We start from the raw sequence: 22596 nt of genomic DNA on the forward strand, positions 1-22596 counted from the left end.
CAATATAAACACAGAGAAATGCAATGCAATGTGAATATATTAGCAACCATAGAAATGACGAAAATTCTTGCAGCATACCAGGTTATTACTATCTGGATGATAAGCTCTCATAAATTACATGTAGTATAACTTGCAATAGTTGTGTCCTTGTTGCTATATCAGAAGTAGCTCATTTTCCCCATAATTTGTTACTCTCTCTCTCAAAAAATAAAGAAAATAAAAAAATAAAAGAATGAGCAGGTTCAATTGTATTGTTAACTCTAATGCAACGATAATACATACAAGATATTGTGCACAGAACCTGTAACTATGCAGGAGGAAAACAGATAGAGACTGTTTTGCAGATTTCAATCACATAAAAAGTAAAACAAAATGAGTATGTGGTTTTAGTTTTTTGTCAGTATTTGGGGGGTGGGTTAAAAAAAGAAAATAACAGGCAGCAGAAGCAACAGCTGAGGCTAGTAGAGCCAACCTGGTTACTTAAATGCTTTTTTTGTTTATTTGTCAATCATGACTATATCCCACAAAAGTTGCAGTTGGGACTGTCATACAGCTCAAGTCAGTAGTTTGGCCACAATAGATAAGTTATTGTGCTGCTTCTCCAAGGAATGCAAGTCACCATCATTGACAATTGATTTGCAGTACGAAATCAGCTCCTCCTTGCTCAAAATCAATTTCTCTTTCTCTGCTTCCTTCAGCTTGTATTGTAACAATTCAATAAGTTCTTTGTTCCAGAGTTAGAGTAATCCACATCCTAACTCTTTCCCAGTAAGGCTTCTATTTTACCATTCTCTCTCCACCCTCTTCTCTTCTTCACAGCCTACAGCTTTTTTTTTCTGTCTTTCTCACAAACAACCTGTTACTTTCCCATAATTGGGAAGTTAACCATAGAGGTAACTGGACACATTGATGATATATGTACCTTGCACTGGACATAATACAAATCAGTAATGGAGGACATTTTGACATTCTTTCTGTATCATTTGGTGTATTGTTTGGCGTCTATGTAAATTACAGAATATGCAGTTCCAAAGATCTCATCATTATCATTTAGTCTGGTGTTTCAATCATCATTTTGCATTCCATGAAACTGCAGTGTGTCTAATTTTGAAAAAAAAAGTGGCAAAAATAAGAAATATGATTCATGCTTCCCATTAGGATAAACTAAATCTTGTTTGATTCTGTGAAGTTTCAATCATACCACAGTTGGAGGTGACCAGTGCTTAGAAGTTACAAATTTTATGATAGTGTTTTAGCCCCCTCTTTCCAAAAGAATGCAGCCAATGTTGTTAGCCCTTGAATGTAGGGCATCTTGAAGGCCCTCATGTATATATCATTTTTTTTTCTTCTTCTTTTTTTTTGTAGTAGAGGTTCATCAAGCATAATATAATCACACAGAACTTAAATACACCACTTTTTATTTTTACTTCTGACATGACAGGAAAGGTTGCCTTTTGCCTGTATCTCATATCAATTCATAATCAAAGAGGTACAAATGTACACTATGTTTATCCAATAGTTGTATCGCAAGTTCTGGCTTTGCCCTTCCAGAACCACTGTCTTGTTAGTCCATTACTATGACTAGTTGCATCTTTAACTTCCCTTAACAAGAATAAAAGATAGCAGTCCTGTCAGACACACATTTATGAGTATTTATCACATCAATTGGAAGTAAATATAATACCTTCCAATAAAAGATAAGGTACGTCTAAAATCATGAGATGATCGGTATTAAACAAAGCTCCATTTATGCATGGAAACAAAGCTCCATTCATGCATGGGTACTGAAATCAGCTGTGCAGTGTGTCTTCTCAAATTTGTTTGTTTTTTTCTTCATCTCATTGTCAATCGTTTCTGTGTGGGGCCTATTTATTTCTTTTTTTTTTCTTTCTAAGTATCTTCATATTCTTTGCATCCAGGAGTTCTTGACCCCTCAACCTCTTATGAACTCTGTTCTTGCTTGGGCTGCATTCTCTCTCAGGTTGAAATTTGTCCATTCAGCCATTACAATAGGCCATATTGATTTCATTTTCCTATGTCAAATGGCTCCCTATTGAACTGCTAATAAGAGCAGGGCATATTGACATTGTAGTGACTTTTAAGTTGTGTTGTTTTCAACATATTTCCCTCTCAAAATAGCAACCGCTGTTGTCATTTACAATTGTACATAGCCAGATTATGGCCAGGAACCGTAGACCTTTGCAATTTGTTTAATTGATTCTGTTCAAGAGATAACCATGACTGTGTGCTCTACTTAATGTTTCAATTTTATCAGTGAAGTATGAAGTCATTTTCCTGCAAAGTCAGTCTTGTATCTACAGGTAGCTTGGAATCCATATACCCCAATGTGAAATGAGAAACATGTGTTTGCCAACTAGAATACGCTATTGACATCATCATAAACCAAAGTGAATGCAAGGGAATGAGACTTCCAAACTAACTGCAGAAAGATATTGGTTGTAAATCTTTAATACAAGGGGGGGGGGAGAAAACATTGATCTAGTGAAGACATTGATCCTATTAAAGTCTATTCTGTTTTACCTCTTGGACAAGCCGCCAAAAATTATAGTGTTCAAAGCGTAAAACATGTATCAAGAACAGGCGTATGTTCATATTTGCATTTTGATACTCATGTTGAACATTTAAACATAAATTTATTCATGATATGACATACCAATACCTGAAGCAAAGACGATTAAACATTAAATAAGTACTTCGCATTAATACTGTCTTTATGGGGTGCTTTTTGTGGCAGATGATTTTTTTTTTTCATAGTGGAAAGAAATTAACTTGTAGGAAGTTGAACAGGCAATATCCATGTTAAACTGCCTACTCTTCATGTACATGTACTATTACTATTAAAGCATAGTGGCATACACATACTTTTATGAACAGGTACATTAAGTACTGGATGATCTACTGTAAGACATAGATTTTGCCTTTGGTTTTCATCTCAAATAGATTAAAAAAAAACAACAACTTCTAAATAGGTACTATTAACGTGACCAAAAAAAAAAAGAGAAAGAAATTAGCTTACTGCAAAGAGACAGTTTTACATGTAGAATATCTTGATAGATCTACAGACATTTTAGACTAAAGTAGATGGAATAATTTTAATTGTGAAAGTTCGTGCAAATTGTCATTTTGGCTTTTAGGTTTTTTGAAAGGATGTGATTTGTATGTATAGAATTAAACATGTCACATTCTGATACACAGCAGTATACATGATCTGCAAATGAAATGGTAATACTTGCATCATATTGCAGGTTACATACAGGTCTTCTGAAAGAGGTCAGTCTGTGTACATGTGTAGATTTCATCCATGGTTAACAATGGCACAATGCAAGGATATACTTACATTTAGTGGTCATTAAACCTGAGCATCATATTTCTGTTGCTCCATTATTTCCTGTAAGAGAGAAAGAGTAGATAGACCCTTCTATTGTGTTCATACAGTATGAGTCTGTTTTCACAGATGCTCCATCTCCTCATGTTTCAGAAGCAGCAATTAGAAATTTAATCAACCATTAGTCAACAAAGCCTTAATGACTGCATGACCAGAGTTACAGATTCTATCCACAGATAGGTGCATGGTGTTTCCCTTTGTTGGCTTACTTACAGTAATCATATATGCTCTCTTTGTTTTCTCTCTTCTCTTTTCTCATGATTGATTTTTTTTTTCTCTCTCTCCCTTTCTCCTGTTTTGTGTTTTCTTGTGATGGCTTTAGGAAGTATTTTTTAAATGAACATGATAGTGGTGATAGGTCAAAGGTCACTGTAAGTTGGTTTGAAATAATAGCATTCTACCTATATCTATGGCCATTACTGCAGTTTGGGATGCCTATCTGTAATATTATTTGGTGAAAAGGATACAGTCTTAAACTAATCAACAATTGTCTGAAATGACAGTACTTAACAAAAGGCTGTGGCTCACAAAACAGTTACCTACATGTAATGTAATTTTCTGGCAATAAACTCCACTAGTTATAAGTCCAGTACCAATAATAATGGTATTATTTGATGTAATGGATAGAAATGTGCTGGAAATTATTTCCTTTTTGTAGACAGGGTTAAAATTCAATCCTGTGTCTATGATCATAATCAAGGGGACATTTCATGAAGCGTTTTGTCTGATGAATTTGTCAGACAAGTTTGCTCTCAGCCAATCAGATTCAAGGATTTCAGTAGCTTATAAGTTTATCAGAAGAAAATATCTGACAAAATGCTTCATGAAATGCCCCCAGTGCTCTGCAGTTTAAGACTTCATGAAATTGCTATGAGTTCATATTTTCTAATCAAAAGTAATTAGATCTTTACTTTTTTCTTTACATCATACTTCCATAATCTGAAGACTAACTAGTAATATCTGCTATCAAGTATATGTATGTGTGTATGTTTCCTTGGTAGGGCCTTTTCTTTCTTTCTTTCTTTCTTTCTTCCTTTCTTTCTTTTTCCTTTTTATCATTTGTGTCAACCCATTACTTCTCAGGGTATGTATAAGTTGTTATAAAATCATGACTTGTTGAACTTTGGAGCATAGTGCGTAGGTCAGAATGTTTTAAGAGAGCTTTCTCTATTAAATGTGATGTATTGCTGCTCTTTCCCCCCAATGTCTACAATAGGCTGCTCCTTTATGTACTACTTGAAATGATTCTGAGTGATGTTGTATTCTGATTACAAGGAAGTGTAGAAATGTGGTTGGGAATTGTCCCTTCATCTAATTGTACATGTTGTCATGGTGTGCAGGCTTATGACAAACAAGCTGAGTGTCTGTTCATTCAATACTGGCTAAGAGTCAACAAGATTACACTAATGCTTCTGTCTTCCAGTTATACTGAGCCTCCTCACTACGGATTACTCAGATTATACAAGAAATCAACTCACCAGATTGTATTGAGTCTTGCTCTGGCCTCTTGAAGTGTTACTGAACGGGTTAGTTTGATGGACACACAATCTTTTGTTACTTAGTCCTCCCTGGAGTAGCTGTGGACACCTGGAAGACAATGTGAACAGTGATGTAGTCTTGGTTCAATCTCATGCAGAGGAACAAATAGGGATTGTTTTGCATGCATCAGTTGGTCAAAATTTGTATATTGACAGCAGCAGTGATATGTGATGTGAATGCCTTATGAAGACACTATCACACTGGGATATACGATCAGCAATTCCAAATAAACAGACTGAGAAATATGGGAGGCATTCAAGGCAAACTTGACGGAACAGCGTTGTCATGACGCGGACAGAAACCCCCCACTCCCGTAGTAGCAGTGGCACAGTCACGCCATCTCGGTTCCCATTCTATCGCTTCCTCCCCCCACTCACTTCACCACCTCCCATCTCAGCTGCCCCATCACGCCCTTACTTTCGGGAGGAGCACTTTGGCAACCAGACCTACACCTCCTTTGATACCCATCGGTTTTGGGTTCATGGACCTCACTGGCCCATATACTACCTTGGCGAAATTCTGCCAACACCAAAGCATGTGTTCAAAACACCGAAGCAACCTGAACCACTTTGGCAGTATGGTAGGTTTTTGGCAAGGGTTGTGTGAATCGTATTTGCTCTCTTTGCTGCTCCACAGTCATAGACTTCATTTAATAATCTATGTTTGTTATCACTCAACAGATTCTCTGCTTGTGTCTGATTCTCACTCTATGTTGGTATCAAGACTCCAGAATAATGTTTCTATTTTGTGATTTTACACAGTTGTCAATATCACTTCTCTGAATACAGTGATGGTGAAGATTAAAGGCTAAACCCTTTTATCAACTTTTTTCCTTTCTTTTTGAAAGCATTATAGAACAGCTTAAGAATATGGAGCTCTGTCCGTTGTGCACTTCATAAAAGTTAACTACATGACAACACTCCACCTTAATCTTCGCATACCTCAAACTCTGCCTCACTGCTCCTTGATGTTCTCTTCATTAATAGTCTCTCATGATGGAAGGACAATCCACACCCAGCGCACAAAATGGTACAGGCCATGGGAAGGGGCACAGAATGTGTTTGACTCTGAAAGGACCTCCAAAGGGACCATTCCACACACTGTACCAGAGGGGTGCTGCCCTAGCCTCGTCTTTGAGTCTCGCTTTGAAAGTGGCAACCTCAGGCAGGCTAGAAGAATGTGAGTAGAAACATGATGTGTGTAATTTCAGAACTGCCATATCTGAATGATATCCCCATGAGACTTCGAAAGTACCTTAATCACTTAACCTCTTGACTCACAATAAAAAAATCTCCTCACTCTTTCCTTTCTTTTCTTCAATGAGGAGTTGTAGTGTGACGTACATTGTAGGATAGAACTTTATCGTGCATAATTATGATACACATTCATCCACTACTAAACCAACTTAACAATCTTTGCTGGCTTTATTATGACACAAATCACCTATATTTTACTTTGGTCTGACACGAATTATGGCTAGCATAATTTTTTTCCCCTCAAAGGATGCTAATTTGAGTCTGCTGCATTATCTTAGGATACTAAGCTATCTAATCTCTCTTGCTTCATTTATTACCTTTTCCCTACAATGAAGTGGCCAGTTTGAGTATGACCTGGTTCTGAAGACGGATCTATACACCAGCCGACATACCCAGTGGTTCTACTTTCGAGTCCAGAAGATGATACCAGGTGTCACCTACAAGTTTAACATCATCAACCTACTGAAGAAAGACAGTCTGTACAACCATGGTGAGTACTGGGAAATTTCTGTTCTCTACCTTCTCTCATGATTCTCATGATTCCTGTTTAAAATCAGTAGAAACTTTCATTTACACATTCTTGTATTTCACATTCAAAGCCCTGTACAGATGGTAATATCTACTTGCTCTCTGATTGGAAGGGTTGTATCTAAAGCTGCTCAAGTTCAGCTGACCAACTTAGAGTCATAACACAAGTGACCATGAAGTACTGTATACGCTATATATTTCGCGTGGGTTTTTATTTTCGCGAATTTTGCGAGTCGGGAGCTATTCGCGAAATTAACAACACGCGAAAATATTACCTTCCAAAATGAATCCCTTGCCTTGATGATACGAACATTTCAGTGCTAGTATACCATGTCACGGCTTACCGAACAGACCATACTGGCTAAGCTTGTTTACGCACGTCCACGTCTACTTAGGCGTAACAGATTTAATATAGCGGGCGTTCGGCCGCGTGGGGAATGCTCGCGTTCCTCCTTTTGTTAGGGGACGCCCCTATTCCTCCTGCGTGCAGAATGGGGGGTTTAATCCCTCTATTCATCAGCCTAATGAGGGCGTTCCTTGGACGCAACAGAACGGGCTTGCTCACAAGTCGCATACATGGCGTTCCTCTCCGCTTTAGGAACGCAAGGATTATCCCAACCACGTGCTTTCCGCGCACGGCTTCACCTTTGAAAAGAACAATTTGCGCCGGCAAGTGCACAATTCACGGTGGACGCCAGAATTCCACATCGTTCTTGCAAGTTAAAATAAATCGCGTGGCAAAAACGAGTGAGAGAAATCGCGCACTTCAGACAGTTAAACGATTGCGACTCCACATGCTCGCATACGCTACGGAGTAACATTGCACGAGTTCGCAAAATTCTCACGACTCGCAGTTTCCAAGCGTCATGAACAGGATTGGTATTCCAAAAGTTTTGCCAAAGTTTTGTGATTATTCACAAGCAATAATTCACAAGCGAGAAGTTGCATTCTGGTTTACTTTTCGATGACATTAGTCAAGGCTCGACACTTACGGGGCCACCAAAAACGCGCGTCGGGCCACCGAAATTTCAGAAATGAAGATTTTGGTACGATCGGGCCACCAAAAAAGTCGGATGTTTGCCTTTACTTTCGAAAATGAACAGCGGTAACAATCGGCTCCGTAAGATGCTAAAATAGATGTCAGATGTTTACTCTTAATTTTGGAAATGAATAACGGTAATATTCGACTCCGTATGATACTAAAATAAATGTCGGATGTTTGCTTATACTTTGGGAAATTAATAACGGTAAGAGTCAGCTCCGTACGGTGCTTAAATTAATGTCAGATAATTGATTTTGCCTTCGGAAATGAATAAGGATAACATTCGGCTCCGGAAGATGGTGAAATAATTGTCGAATGTTTGCTTTGACGTTCAGAAATGAATAATAATGATATTCAACTCTGTATGATGATAAAATAAATTTCTGATGTTTGCTTTTATGTTCGAAAGTAAATAGCAATAACATTCAGCTCCGGAAGATGCTAAAATAAATGTCGAATGTTTCCTTTGACGTTCGGAAATGAATCAGAGTAATATTCAATTCCGTATGGTGATTAAATAAATGTCGGATATTTGCTTTACTTTCGAAAGTAAATAGCAATCACATTCGGCTCCAGAAGATGCCAGAATAAATGTCAGATAATTGCTTTTACTTTTGGAAGTGAATAGCAGTAACATTCTGCTCAATACCATGCTAAAACAAATGTCGGATTTGTTATTCCACACTGCTCGATTGATATAAAAAAAACTGTTACGATTCGCTAAAGTTTGTTATTATGCTGAAGGTTCGCTTTTCTTTTTTATATAAGTTTCGAAATTTCGGACGTTATATAGCTGATACGAAAACGAAGTTTCTTACCACGAATATGATAATTTCTTTACAGATAAACGACCCACCTTTTTTTCCATTTTCGGATGAATGAACCATCTGAATATTTTTTTTTTCCCGGAATGATGAATATCGTGCAAAGAAGTAAACGATGTCACGTTCAGAAATAAACCCATATATTCCCGTCACAGGAAAAGATTCGGCGTTTTTAATTTTCTTTTAGCCAAAAATGACATAAGTTTCGTACCATGCACGTAATTCATTCTCACATTTACGAACCTTCGGAATAATGCCACAAATGGTATTAACGAGCCCTAATACAATTTTGGATTAACACATTACATAAGGCATATCAAATTTGCGTGTTTTGCGGGTTCAGCAAAAAGAACCATCGGATTTACGAACCTTATTCTTCTTTCGGAATAATGAACATAAGGCAAAGGAAATAACGATGCCATAATAGGAATTCAAATTATTTTCTTGCCTCAAAGATTTTCCATACTTATTTTCCGAACTACTAACCCCCAATGCCAGACTAAAAATCCGAAAATTAAATAAGCTCTGCTTTCTGATGTTTTGTTAATCCCAGAAATTAAAAGGAACAAGTTGTGTTATTCGTTTTCAGAGTAACGTAATTAATTTAATATCCCGATAAATGCACCCTTAGAATCACAAAATTCGTGCGGTTTCGGATTAATGAATCGTATTTATTTTTCACATTAACGAATATCAATACGGCAGAGGGAATTTTCGAGAATATTATAGCGAATCTTATTTAACTTTCGCATTACAAGAACCTTACAGGTGCAACGAACATCAAAATATAAGAACGATGTCAAACTAAAAATTGAAACTGTATAGTTGCTTCAAGAATTTTACCTCCCGTCTATATTGCTTTTCCGATCTAAATCTAAAAATGAAATAAAACAAAACAAAACAAAACACGATGAAACGCGCTATTATTGCCGAACATAGAATACATCCCCATAGGTGGAACAAAATAACAACAGAAAAAGATGCAGAGAGAGAATGATGGGCGGGAGAATGGTCTAGGAGGTCGAAGATCTTTTGTGTGTGTGTGTATGTGTGTGGAATTGAATATTACATGTACATGTTGTGCACAGAAATCTGTCAAAGTCTGTCAAAGTGTGTCAGAGTCACGAGAAATCAAGTTTTAGTTATGCCTATAGATATAAATGTGGATTCTACAGACTCTAAAGCTACGTTTACACCATGTTCCCGGCGGCCACGTTGTATTTGCCTGAGATGCAGTGCGCTGTGGGTATACTAGTATATGCAGTTGAGACATTCTCCTGTTCCCCCCCCCCCCCCCCCCCCCCCCCCCCACCTTCGCATTCTAAGTCTTGTTCGGATCGTTCCAGTCCTCGCCCCGGCGAACTTCTATAGCTATCACACGCTGTTCTCACGGCGTCTGATCAGGCTATAGACTATCAATATTTTCCGTCCCGTCCCGCTGCGGACCGCCTCCAAGTTTTGTTAGGGTCTATTACGTGCCGTCGTGTTTCATTGCATTCATCCCATTTTATCAAGGCATACAAAATTCCTCATTAGCACCGGGACTGCCGTGGCAATTTTTTTTAACAGTTTAAGAATGTGACACGGCATCCACGGCAATCACGGCCTGTCACATTTGCCTATCTCGTCTCACAGCGTTGTTTCACGTCCGTCCCATTTTGTCCGTGATGGCCTGAAATGTGACTGCCGTGGTTGCCGTGAACATGTGTAAACGCGGCTTTTAGCTTTACATAATCCAATTCCACATCCCTTTAAACCTTAAATACGAATATTTGTACGCTATTGTCAGTAGTTCACTTTCTAAAAAGCAAAAACAAACGAACAACCAAACAAACGAACGAACAAGTAAACAAACAAAACCATGACAATCTCTTAAAATTCAGGTTCTGTTTCCGTTCAAGCTCACAACCTGATTCTTTCCCTAAACGAAACAATACAGCAGTCGTTCTTTATAGCGACGCACGACGGCGTTTACGCTCCTCCTCTGTCACTTCATAAGGCGAAAGCATTCTATATGAGGAGTCAAAGAAAATCATCCAATTATAAGACGGTATCTATCATCGACCAATACGGCAGCCTGATGTGAACTTCGGTGTGTTTGTGTCCGTGCCGCAAAATGAATACGTCGGTGCGCTTTTGTGTGTCGGGTGCATCTTTAGCAAGGAGCTACAAGTTTTGTTGCTTGTAGCTCCATGGCTGTTATTGCTGCCCCAAAACAAGGGAAGCAGAAGAAAAAGGGCATACCTGCTATTAAGAAAAGCCTCTTTTAAACGAGGATGTTTCTTGCTGCTATTCCCTTCCGATTGTAAAAACTAAAGAGGGTGCTTTATAAGCAATTATGAATACCTGAATTGAAAGGACCAGAGGATACCCATTCTGTAGGCGACGTAAAAAGCATAGGAAAGCCAATTGAGACAATTGGTGCTGGTCAGTCGTCTGCCGAGATCATGGTAATTGCATGTACAACAGTACTATAAACCATCAAAATTAATGTATACACACGAATGTAACATTGATACATATCTTTCTCATAATCTGTCACTTTGAAACACTGCATAAAATATGAAGTACCACTGACTTGGTTACTTAACTCAGCATGACATTAAAGCTTTCTAGTATCACATTATTGTGTTACGGGGGGGGGGGGGGCGTTTAATAAATCTGTTTGTACAGTTACGAACAACTTACGAGCGACTGGTGATCAGTTCTGATGTGCTATACTTATCAGAATTTCCATAATTCAGCACAAGAACTTATCATCAGTCACTCGTAAGTCGTTCGTATCTTTACGAACAGCTTTATGACCCCCCCCCCCCCCTTCACTGCGTTTCAAGCAGTGGAATATAATTATATCCTAACAAAATATAATAAGATTAAGGCATTTCGTTTTCTAGTTCACGAACTTTCGGAATAACTTTTTTATTTTGTGTGTGTGTGTGTTCTTGAATATTCATCAAAACGAACTTAATTGCATTCTATGTGATTAACGAAATTTTGGAATAATTAATTGCAGACAGAGATGAAAATGACCGTTACTGTTTCTTGCATATTTCTCAGTTTTTATGTTCACAACGATGTTCCTCGCTTTGTGATTACGTTTGGTCCATCCATCGCGTTTCCCGCAAGCTTGAAAAAGGAGCTAAAATTCACGCAAGGAGACGGGTTTTCTTCCACGAGAGACAAATCATTTGTAGAAGATGCACCGTCCTTCCCGCCTGTTATAAAGATAACCTATCATACACTATATACGGCTAGCACTGTATGTAGTACTGAAGAAATTTTTCCTGGTGAGAGTCGGTAGACTTATCCGTTCCAAGCGCGGGTAAATTAGTAAGTCTTCTCTCAGGACATTAGGTTTTACCCAGAACTTTACGGAATCCGCATATCGTCTTGCTGACCTATAAGAAAATAAGCCCAAACATTACATTTTGCCAGTTAACAAATAGCCAGGTTAATTATTGTTGCACAAGTTGTCATTATAATACGCTTTGCAAAAAGTAGGCTTACTTTCAATCTTCACTGATGAGCTCTAAACAGCCCATTACATAACCAGGGAAGAGGGATAATTACATTCATAGTTTAAATGAGTTTTCTTAACCCGTTCCTCCCATAATTCTCCAAGAGCCTGAAATGCTCAAAAGCGAGATTCTCTTTGCAGGTCGACTTGAGAATGGACAGGTTGGTATTCCTCCTGTGCGGAAACAGTCAAGCTGTAGGCCTATTATGACAGTATCCCCTTTCCATGGTCAACTACAATACCATGTGCCATCAAACAATGAAAGTATCGATCGGGCACCAGGTATAGGTATGAATAGACATTGCGCTAATGGGCTCACAAACTCTTTTGTTGTACACAAGAATATTGTCACTGGAGGCAAGTATCTACTGAGCTGAGCCTCTATCGCTGTGTACATCTTAATTCGAGTTTTATTGCGAAAGAAGCACATATACGCGAAGTTAGTAACGGCAATGCACAAAACACAAAAATCTTGAGAGCTTTTGAAAGAGCGGGATCCGAAACATGGACCCGTTTCTAGACACTGTACGTTTTAAATTTGATATGAAAAAAACAAACGCATATTCCCCAAAGTGCATGCAAATTTGCGATTTAAATTGAAGTGCGTTGCTGTGAAGATATGCGTGTGAATTCGTATGATTCTGTCGAGATAATTTTTCAGTGCCGACTGAGTTGAAAGAGGATGTGTGATTTTCCTTCCCTAAGTCGCCATATTTTTATTTGTTTTGCTTACATTTCTATTGCCATACTCTGAAAATGAATTGTTCTCGCGCTCCGATTCGCAACATTACCGCTCTGTGATGTACGGCGCGGGCCAGTCTGAAATAAAAACAAGAAAAATTGTTAATCCGGAAACGACATCTTTCGGATTACTAACCTTCGTAAAGATAAACATCTTTCCATCGTCGAACTTATTTAACTTTGGACTGAGATTTAAACCTTCGGAATAGCGAACTACAGTAACAATAATTTGCTACTATTTTTTTCATCGACATTTCGTGAAGCACGATGCGTTTCGGTAGTTTGAAACGTGTTAATGTTGCGATGTCTTTCCCCTGCTAGTGCAGACTAAGTTCAATCATGGCGAAAGTTCCGTTACGAAATAAAAAATGATTCAAGTCTTTTCAACAATAACACGCTTCGGTTTATAGTTTTTATGCGTTTAAACGCAGTTTTTAGTTTCGTACAAAAACCGCAAGTCTTTTCTGCAACGCTCTTGCGTTTTAGATACAGCGTTGCTTGTGATTTGATGGACTTGCATTTGACTATTAGAATTAGTGTTTAAACGCAATTGAGTTTAAGTTTCTTACAATTTTCTAGTGTCGGATGATTATGAAATGCAAGTCTTTTCAGCGTTCCGTGTTTGATGGACTTGCATTTGATTTTGGGGGTTGCGTTTAATTCTTAATTTTGCGTAAGAAGTAAAAAATAATGCAGGTCTTTTCAACAATAACTCACTTCCGTAGATGTTTAGAGATGCGTTTAAACGCAGTTTCTTATAATTTCGTACAAAAAGTATGTCTTTTCTGCAATGCTCTTGCGTTTAAATACAGCGTCGCGTGTGATTTGATGGACTTGCATTGGATTTTTAGAATCGCGTTGAAACGCAACTGAGTTTTAAAGAAGTTCCCTACAATTTTCAAGTTTCGTATATCAAACGCAAGTCTATTCAGCGTTCCGCGTGATGACATGGACTTACAATTGCATTTGATTTTCAGAGCTGCGTTTAATTTTTAATTTTGCATACGAAAAAACAAACAAAATAATGCAAGACTTTTCAACAATAACGCACCTCCGTAGATGTTAAGAGATGCTTTTAAACGCAGTTTCTCTATAGTTTCTTACGAAAACCTCAAGTCTTCCCTGCAACGCTCTTGCGTTTGAATACAGCGTTGCGCGTGATTGATGGACTTCATTTGATTTTTAGAGTTGCGTTTCAACGCAATTGAGTTTCAGGTTCATACAACTTTTTTCTAGTTTCATACTATATCAAACGCAAGCCTTTTGGCAGCAACGCACTTGCGTTTATGTGCAAAGTTGCTCGTGATTTGATACACCTGCATTTAATTTTCAGCTGCATTTAATTACATGTAGTTGCATTTGATTAATTTTCTAAAAACGGGCCCAGGTTTCTATTAACGCTTCGGAATAATTAACGTTAGAATATTCGGATAAACAGAAACACCTACACGTGTATTTCATGTTCTGATAATGATTTTCTGCTAGGACCTTTATGTGTACAAAGTTTTTGCGTTTTGAGAATAACGAGCAGAAAAGGGGGAAAGTGAACTGCTTTGGGTAGCCAACTACATGTAATTCTCCAATGTAAATGAATGTATGCCCTTTCATTTCTGGCGTACAAGACAATATGGACGCATGGCGCGAACGCTACCACGCCATACACTAGGGAATTACCGATTAGAAATGCAGCGAATCAGAGCGGGAAAACAATTTATTCTTTTTTAAGAGAATGGCGATAAGATTTTGAGCGAAAAATTATGTCGACTTAGACGAGGGAATAAACACGTATTTCAGCTCAGTTGGCACTAAAAAATCAGGTCGACTTCTACGCGAGTTGTGGACTTATAAATGTCGACTAAGACGAAGAAATTTTCAAGGAATAACAAGACAAAAATCGGGACTTTTTTATCGTGTCGACTTAAGCAATGTCGAGGTTTACTGTACTAAAGCTCCATAGTTTCAGCAGAGCCAGATGTGTATGTACTGTACCTCCCTGGTTTCAGGAAGGAGGTACTAGGCGAGCTCGCCTGGTACCTCCTTGGTTTCAGGTGCAGGGAGCTCTCATCAGCTAGCTCTCGCCAACTACAGCACGTGTCTCCAACAGCATGCACGTATCACACAGCACAGGGTTACTAATACATGTACTATACATAGCCCCTCTTCCCTCCCAGGCCCCATGCAATTGACACGATGTTTACGACCCATTCAGCGCGTACGCAAATTCCTTTACCCTGCGGTTTTTGCCTGGCGGCAAACCTGCTTTGAAGTTCCTGGAAATTTCCACCAGCTTGTTGCCTGGCTGACACGGCCATGGGTGTCAAGTTTCCGTCAATCTACCTAGCTATTGTGAATGTTTTTCTTATACACTTGTCACTTCATTACACACATTTTGCTTCACCTGAGAAGCTGCTTACAAGAGTGGTCTCACGCTCATGTAAGGGGAACAAATACTATATTTCGGATACTATTTCAGATACTTCTTGATTACGCCTCTCATCGACGCAAATTAAGGTAATCACAGCGTTACTAACGCGTAATAGTGCAATGCCTTTCGTGGTTTCATTTGTTTGCTAGTTTGTCCGTTTTTTAAGCTTCCATGAAATCAACTGTGTAAGTGTTAAGCACAAGACAAAGGGAAGACTTAATCCGGGCGTTCCCGAACGCTGGCTACATGGAGCGATGGCTTCGTGGTCGATTGGGTGCAGTGAAGTTGACGCTATTGTGTTCGAAACAAAGGCACTAAACAAAAGACTTTTAAGCTGGCGTTCCCGGAACGCGGACGGCATGGGCGCATGCCAAGCTCGTGCCAAGCTGGCTACTTAACAGATAAGAAGGCATGCCGGACGCGGGCGAACGCTCGTGAGATAAAATCTGTCACGCCTTACGAATACTGTAGAGAGCCAATCCATTATCGCAAGGGGACCACTCGTCAGAAATCTAGCGCGATGGACTTAACCACTTCAAAAATGATGAATTCTAACTTACTAGTTCGCAGAGTTTGGTAAGTTTTTTTTTCATGCATTGTATAACTAGTATCATTCTTATTTGCTAGTAAGTTGAAAATTCACACTTTCTTTGCCACTTCATATTTTCTCTGGTCCCCCAATCGCGAATTTAACCACTCGCGAAAATGTGTGACAGCGGCAATTCGCGAAAATTTATGTACGCGAAAATTATAGCGTATACAGTATAGTTGTTTTATGATGATTTCTTGCATCTAGAGGCAAGTTCTTTTAATTCTCAAAACAAAGTAGTGTACTGCCTGCCTATAACCTGGATTCCAATGCCAAGAGGCTACAGCATGTTTCCCCTTTTTCCATTTTGACCTTTGACAGGGATAGGAAGAAGTATATTGGGGTTAAGCTTTGTGAGGTAGAGTGATATTTTTTCATTGGGATCTGAAATCGCAGACATCTCTCATGTATTGAGCTACTGAGCAGTGTACAAAAGCTGACAGTATGCAATTTGCATCTCATTTTTATCACTATACAGTTAAACTCGCATAAGTTGATCTTCTCGGGACTGAGCAAAACACATCGACTTAGGCGAGTTTTGACTTGTGCGTAAGTCGAAAAAAAATCGACCTAACAACAGTCACACCACACGTACATTATGTATAAATGTACATGTATGTTGTCTACTCTGGAGCCGAGAGCTGGAGAGGTGTGCCGCAGCACGGGTCGCCCGGCAGGGCCACGGCTAACTTTGCATGGACAGTGCATTAGCATTGGCACAGGTCTGATTACTTTACACCCTTGTTAAACCTTGGGGAAGTGAATATGAACGATATTTGAGCAGTGATTGATTCCAGTTTACCATACCGTGGCTTGAAATGCGTGTAGAGGTGTACTTCTGATTTACCCGTGCCCGTAACTTTCCCCCTACTTTCCGCTTTGAAAACTCAGCAGCTTCATCCATCCACTGCACAGCGCAGACTGCAAACATACACAGACTATACACAGCCCAGTCGCTGTACGTACGTAGCGCTAGCGCGACAGGGCTGTACCAGCGGACCTCCAAACCCGAAGAGAGTTCAACAATCGCATGCGATCGCGTTGAATTGTGATACTTTAGATCATTTTTTTTTGTCACCTGTCTGGTCGGGCTAGTTCTTATGTAAACAAAAACTGGCGTCTCGTGATTTTGACAGTGATTTATTGCACAATAAAATCTTATTCGACTTAGGCGCAGTGAATTTAATGGTTTTTCCATGAAAGTGTTCTTGGAATTTCATCGACTTAGGCGAGTATTCGACTTACAAAATTCGACTTGTGAGTGAATTATTACACGTAAGTCAATGGGGAAAAATCGGGACTTTTTAAAATCATCGACTTGTGCGATTATTCGACATATGCGATGTCGACTTAGGCGAGTTTAACTGTATTATTATTGTTATTGTGGTCTTTCCCAGTATTGGCAATTCTGTTTGATGGTGTTCCACTGTACAGTGCTATAACAGTGTTGTTTTTGTAACATTCTAAATGAATCATCTCTACTAGACACATACACGTGTATAGCAGTTCATATGGACTCTCACAGTATATTGTTCAGAGAGCCAGTAATTTTATCCATTTCTTTGGATGTGATTTGTGCAGGCATGCGACCTCTGATGTACTCTGAAAAGGAAGTGGCATCAAGTGGTGTAGGATGGGTGCGTACTGGTCATCATATCATCTACAACAGGAGCTGTGGATTCAACCGCAATGGTCTGCTGCATCCTGAGCTCACATACTACGTCTTAGAGTGGCAGATGGTAAGAATTCTAGTCTAATTTACTGTCATTTTCTCTGTCTGCTTGTGTTACTTCAGAAGTTTTTCTCCCGTATCATCCCCTGCCTCCATTTTTAGCTCACCTGAGCCAAAGGCTCAAGTGAGCTATTGCGATCGCTCTTCGTCCGGCGTGCGTCGTGCGTAAACTTTTTACATTTTCATCTTCTTCTTGAGAACCCCATGACTGATTTTCACCAAACTTGGCAGGTAGCATCCCTAGGGGGATAGGATCTCAATTTGTTCGAATGGGCACCATGGCCCACCTAGGGGGCCACAGGGGGCCCAACCGCCCTAAAATTAAGGAATCTTTAAAAATCTTCTTCTCTAGAACCAGAAGTGATAGGGCTTTAGTTGATACTGTGAGTAAGTACATTGATGACTGTAGTTTCAAGTTTGTTCATGGGGGAATCAGGGGTGCCCCCCTTGGGACCCAGGGGAGGGGGGTGGGGAGGGATCCTAATGGGGCCTAAATTGTACATTTTCATCTTCACTTTGAGATCGCCATGTCTGATTTTCACCAAACTTGGTAGGTAGCATCCCTAGGGGGATAGGATCTCAATTTATTCAAATGAGCACCATGGCCCACCTGGAGAGATCCCAGGGGGCCCAGACCCCCTAAAATTAAGGAATCTTTAAAAATCTTTTCTAGAACCAGGAGTGATAGGGCTTAGATAATACTATGAGTTAGTACGTTGATGACTGTAGTTTCAAGTTTGTTCATGGGGTTGGCAGAATCAGGGGTGCCCCCCCCCCCCCCCCCCTTGGGACCCAGGAGAGGGGATGGGGAGAAGTCCTACAGTTGTAATAGAGCCTGAATTGTACATGTTCATCTTCTTCTTGAAAACCTCACGATGAATTTTGGCCAAACTTAGCAGGTAGCATCCCTAGGGGGGTAGAATCTCAATTCCTTCAAATGGGCACCATGTCCCTCTTTCGGGGCCCCTAGCCCCCCTCCCCCCCCCCCCCCCCCCCCCCCCCCACACACACACACACATTAAGGAATATTTAAAATCTTCTACTCTAGAACCAGAAATGATAAAGCAAAGTTAATACCATGAGTTTGTACATTGATGACTTTAGTTCCAAGTTTGTTCATTGCAGATCCAGGGCTGCCTGCCCCCCCCCCCCCCTTGGAGTTGAGGGGGGGGGATCCATATGCAGACCTAAGTTTCCAATGTTCTCAGGTAAGAGTGTGCAAGAATGCATTGAAGGTGAAATTGCGATACTCAGGTGAGCGCGTGACCCCCAGGTCGTTCTTGTTTAATCTAGAGGTCAGTACTGCCACATCCATATTTACTGTTTTTATTGAATAGCAAACATCAACAATCTTAATTCTGAACAATTAACTGACAATTGTATGCATAGACATGATATTTCACTCCAAAACCAACAAAGATTTGCTGTACCAGATATTGCAGTTTGGGTTAGATTTTGGAAGAAGAGATTCTTTGCTATCAAATGACATGCAATTTTCAATATAATAATGGGATTTTTTTCCACCTTGAGTAAATGATAAAAATATGATCTCTTGTAATGTTATTTTTAGAAAGAGACTTCGAGACCAGCATATGAACTTACTCTCTATTGTTTATGTAGAAGAAAGAGTCTATATAAAACTCCATAGCAACAACTACAAAGAGATTATTCTATTATTGTGGCACTTGGCATATTCATCAAACATCATTTCTTTACAATTTCTGACTGTTGACAAAATGGTTTTCGTCGTTTTTATTTTATGTTTTCAGAAGATTTAGACTAGAAGGATTAGTCCTTTAGAAAACACTGACAATTTAAAATCACCAGTATTCACCCAAACACATATTTTTCAAGGTGTTGAGAATTTACCCTGTACATTTTTATGTGTGGGTTTTGTCATGCAAAGCTACAAATTTTATATCAAATCACAACTGAACTAATGTCATATGCAAACAAGGCAGTCACTACTTTGAGCTTCAGATAGTTCATTTGATACTGATAAGCATATCAAAGTCCAACAGTCAATGAACACTAAATAATTAGATGAAAATGAGAAAACAAAAGAAATCAGTTAGCTATGCAAATGTTTCACACTTCTGCTAAGTCATCAGTGTAACTATCAATTCAGAATGGGATGCCATTAGAAGCACGTTACAACAGAAGTCTCTGAAGTAGCAATTTGTGTCTCTTAGAGCACTTTTCAGACTGTGTATGTCATTTATAAGAGCAATAAAAAACAAACATGAAGTGCAACATGAGTCACTTGTAATTTTACACAGGTTTATGCAGCAGTCGTAATGAAATGGGACTAAAAAAAGTGAGAAAATCATATTAACAGTCCCCAAATTTTATAAATGTACAATTAGCCATGTTAGACAATGTTGATTGTTTCCTCTCCTCATGACAGGAATTCCGCCATGCAGATGACACTTGCTACCTGGCCCACTGCTATCCATTCACCTTTACTGACCTCTGCCAGCATCTAGACCAACTCATGAAAGAGCCAGAACGTAGGAAGACGATGAGGAGGGAGGTGTTGTGTGAGACTCGTGCTGGTAACAGCTGCTTCCTACTCACTGTCACTAACTTTCATGGTAAGCTCAGCTCCTTTCTTTCTCCACTACATAGATCTCCTTGTGAGCATCAAGGGTGTTTGATAGATCAAGCAATATCACACCTTCTTATGAATTGAATAATATCAGCTAATGAAAGTAATTGCTGTCATAGCCTACCCAGCGATACTACACTCTTATGCAAACTGGTCTGACACCCTCCTGACCTTTGTGCAAGGCATTTGATTCTTTCTGATTTCAAGTTTTTGCATACATTTTCTAATTCAGGTAACAAATGTGTAAGATGTGAGAAATTACCAGTATGAGTTTTACTAGCACTTGATTTTAATGTTTTTGACCAGTGTATTTAAGTTCTTCTGAAATCCGACTGAATTTCAGATATTCTCCTTATTTACACAGTAAGAATGACTTCCTGGAAATTGGTTCTCATTTTAACTTTTCACTTTTTAGATTCACACTTGTCCTCTCCAGGTGGCTTGTTTGACATGATAAAATCACTTAGTCTGACTCCATGTAATATGGTAGACATATATATCACTTTGAAGCATCATAGTTGTTAGTGTCCTGAGTTTGCCCAGACTTTTATTACTCGGTGTGCTGGCTTCGGCACTATTTCTAAAATTAGTTTTGGAATGAACATGGACCATATGTAATTTGATTTAGGAGAATCTAACTTTATTGAGCTTCTGTGACAGGTCTCATTTTATGTATGAGTAGTGTATCCTAGGATTGCCAATGAAATAAGAATTTCTGAGTTGACTTTAAGAAGTGATTTTGATATCATTTACACCTGTGATGAGCTGAGCTTAACCCACTGAGAACAAACTGATTTTACTATTTACATGCATTTTCCATAGACACCCTCCCGAGTATACTCAGAACTAGTCTTCAACAGGTTAAATGAAGCGGGCTAATGCTGACATTGGTCAATCTCAGAATTGTGTTATATAGGTGATGCTGATCAGTGTTTGCTATATATTTCCTGCCAAACCTCTGTAGATCAGCAAGCCAAGAAGGGAGTGGTCGTGACAGCCAGGGTTCATCCAGGAGAAACCAATGCCAGCTGGATGATGAAGGGTCTGCTGGATTTCATCACCAGTTCAGATCCTGTAGCCAAGGTGAGACAACATATACTCATTTCTTTGGTTTGTTTTTAGCTCACCTGAGCCAAAGGCTCAAGTGAGCTATTGCGATCGCCCTTCGTCCGGCGTCCGTCGTCCGTCGTCCGTCGTCCGTCGTCCGTCGTCCGTCGTCCGTCGTGCGTCGTGCGTAAACTTTTTACATTTTCATCTTCTTCTTGAAAACCCCAAGACCGATTTTCATCAAACTTGGCAGGTAGCATCCCTAGGGGGTTAGGAACTCAATTTGTTAAAATGGGCACCATGCCCCACCCAGGGGGCCCCAAGGGGGGCCCAAACCCCCCAAAATTAAGGAATCTGTAAAAATCTTCTTCTCTAGAACCAGAAGTGATAGAGCTATTAAGTTAATACTATGAGTTAGTACATTGATGACTGTAGTTTCAAGTTTGTTCATGGCAAAATTAGGGGTGCCCCCCTTGGGACCCAGGGGAGGGGGGTGGGGAGGGGTTCTAATGGGGCCTAAATTGTACATTTTCATCTTCTTCTTGAGAACCCCATTACCCATTTTCACCAAACTTGGCAGGTAGCATCCCTAGGGGGTTAGGAACTCAATTTGTGAAAATGGGCACCATGCCCCACCCAGGGGGCCCCCAGGGGGCCCAAACGCCCCAAACTTAAGGAATCTGTAAAAATCTTCTTCTCCAGAACCAGAAGTGATAGAGCTAAGTTAATACTATGAGTTTGTACATTGATAACTGTAGTTTCAAGTTTGTTCATGGCAGAATCAGGGGTGCCCCCCTTGGGACCCAGGGGAGGGGGGTGAGGAGGGGTCCTAATGGGGCCTAAATTGTACATTTTTATCTTCTTCTTGAGAACCCCATGACCCATTTTCACCAAACTTGGCAGGTAGCATCCCTAGGGAGTTAGGATTTTACTTTCTTAAAATGGGCACCATTCCCCACCCAGGGGGCCCCCAGGGGGGCCCCAAACCCCCAAAATGAAGGAATCTTTAAAAATCTTCTCTAGAATCAGAAGTTATAGAGGTAAGATAATACTATGAGTGAGTACATTAATGACTGTATTTTCAAGTTTGTTCATAGGAGATCAAGGGGTGCCCCTCTTGGGGGCAGGGGGGGGGGGGGGGGTTGGTTGGGAAGGTCCAAATGGGGACCTGAATTGTACATTTTCATCTTCTTCCTGAAAACCTCATGATGTATTTTCATCAAACTTGGCAGGTAGCATCCCTAGGGGGTCAGGATCTCAATTTATAAAAATGGGCACCATGCCCCACCCAGAGGGCCCCAGGGGGCCCCAATCCCCCCCCCCCCCCCAAATTAAGGAATCT

General features: G+C 39.8%; 1 pseudogene; it reads left to right on the forward strand.

Annotated features, from left to right (window-relative positions):
• Positions 1 to 21290, forward strand: part of LOC139737668 (uncharacterized) — a 49713-nt pseudogene extending 28423 nt beyond the window's left edge.
• Positions 21291 to 22596: the final 1306 nt, after the last annotated feature.

Source organism: Diadema antillarum, unplaced genomic scaffold (genome assembly GCF_040938485.1).
Source record: "Diadema antillarum isolate AM-2024a unplaced genomic scaffold, OU_Dant_1.0 seq00000698_RagTag, whole genome shotgun sequence".
Lineage (NCBI taxonomy): Eukaryota > Metazoa > Echinodermata > Echinoidea > Diadematoida > Diadematidae > Diadema > Diadema antillarum.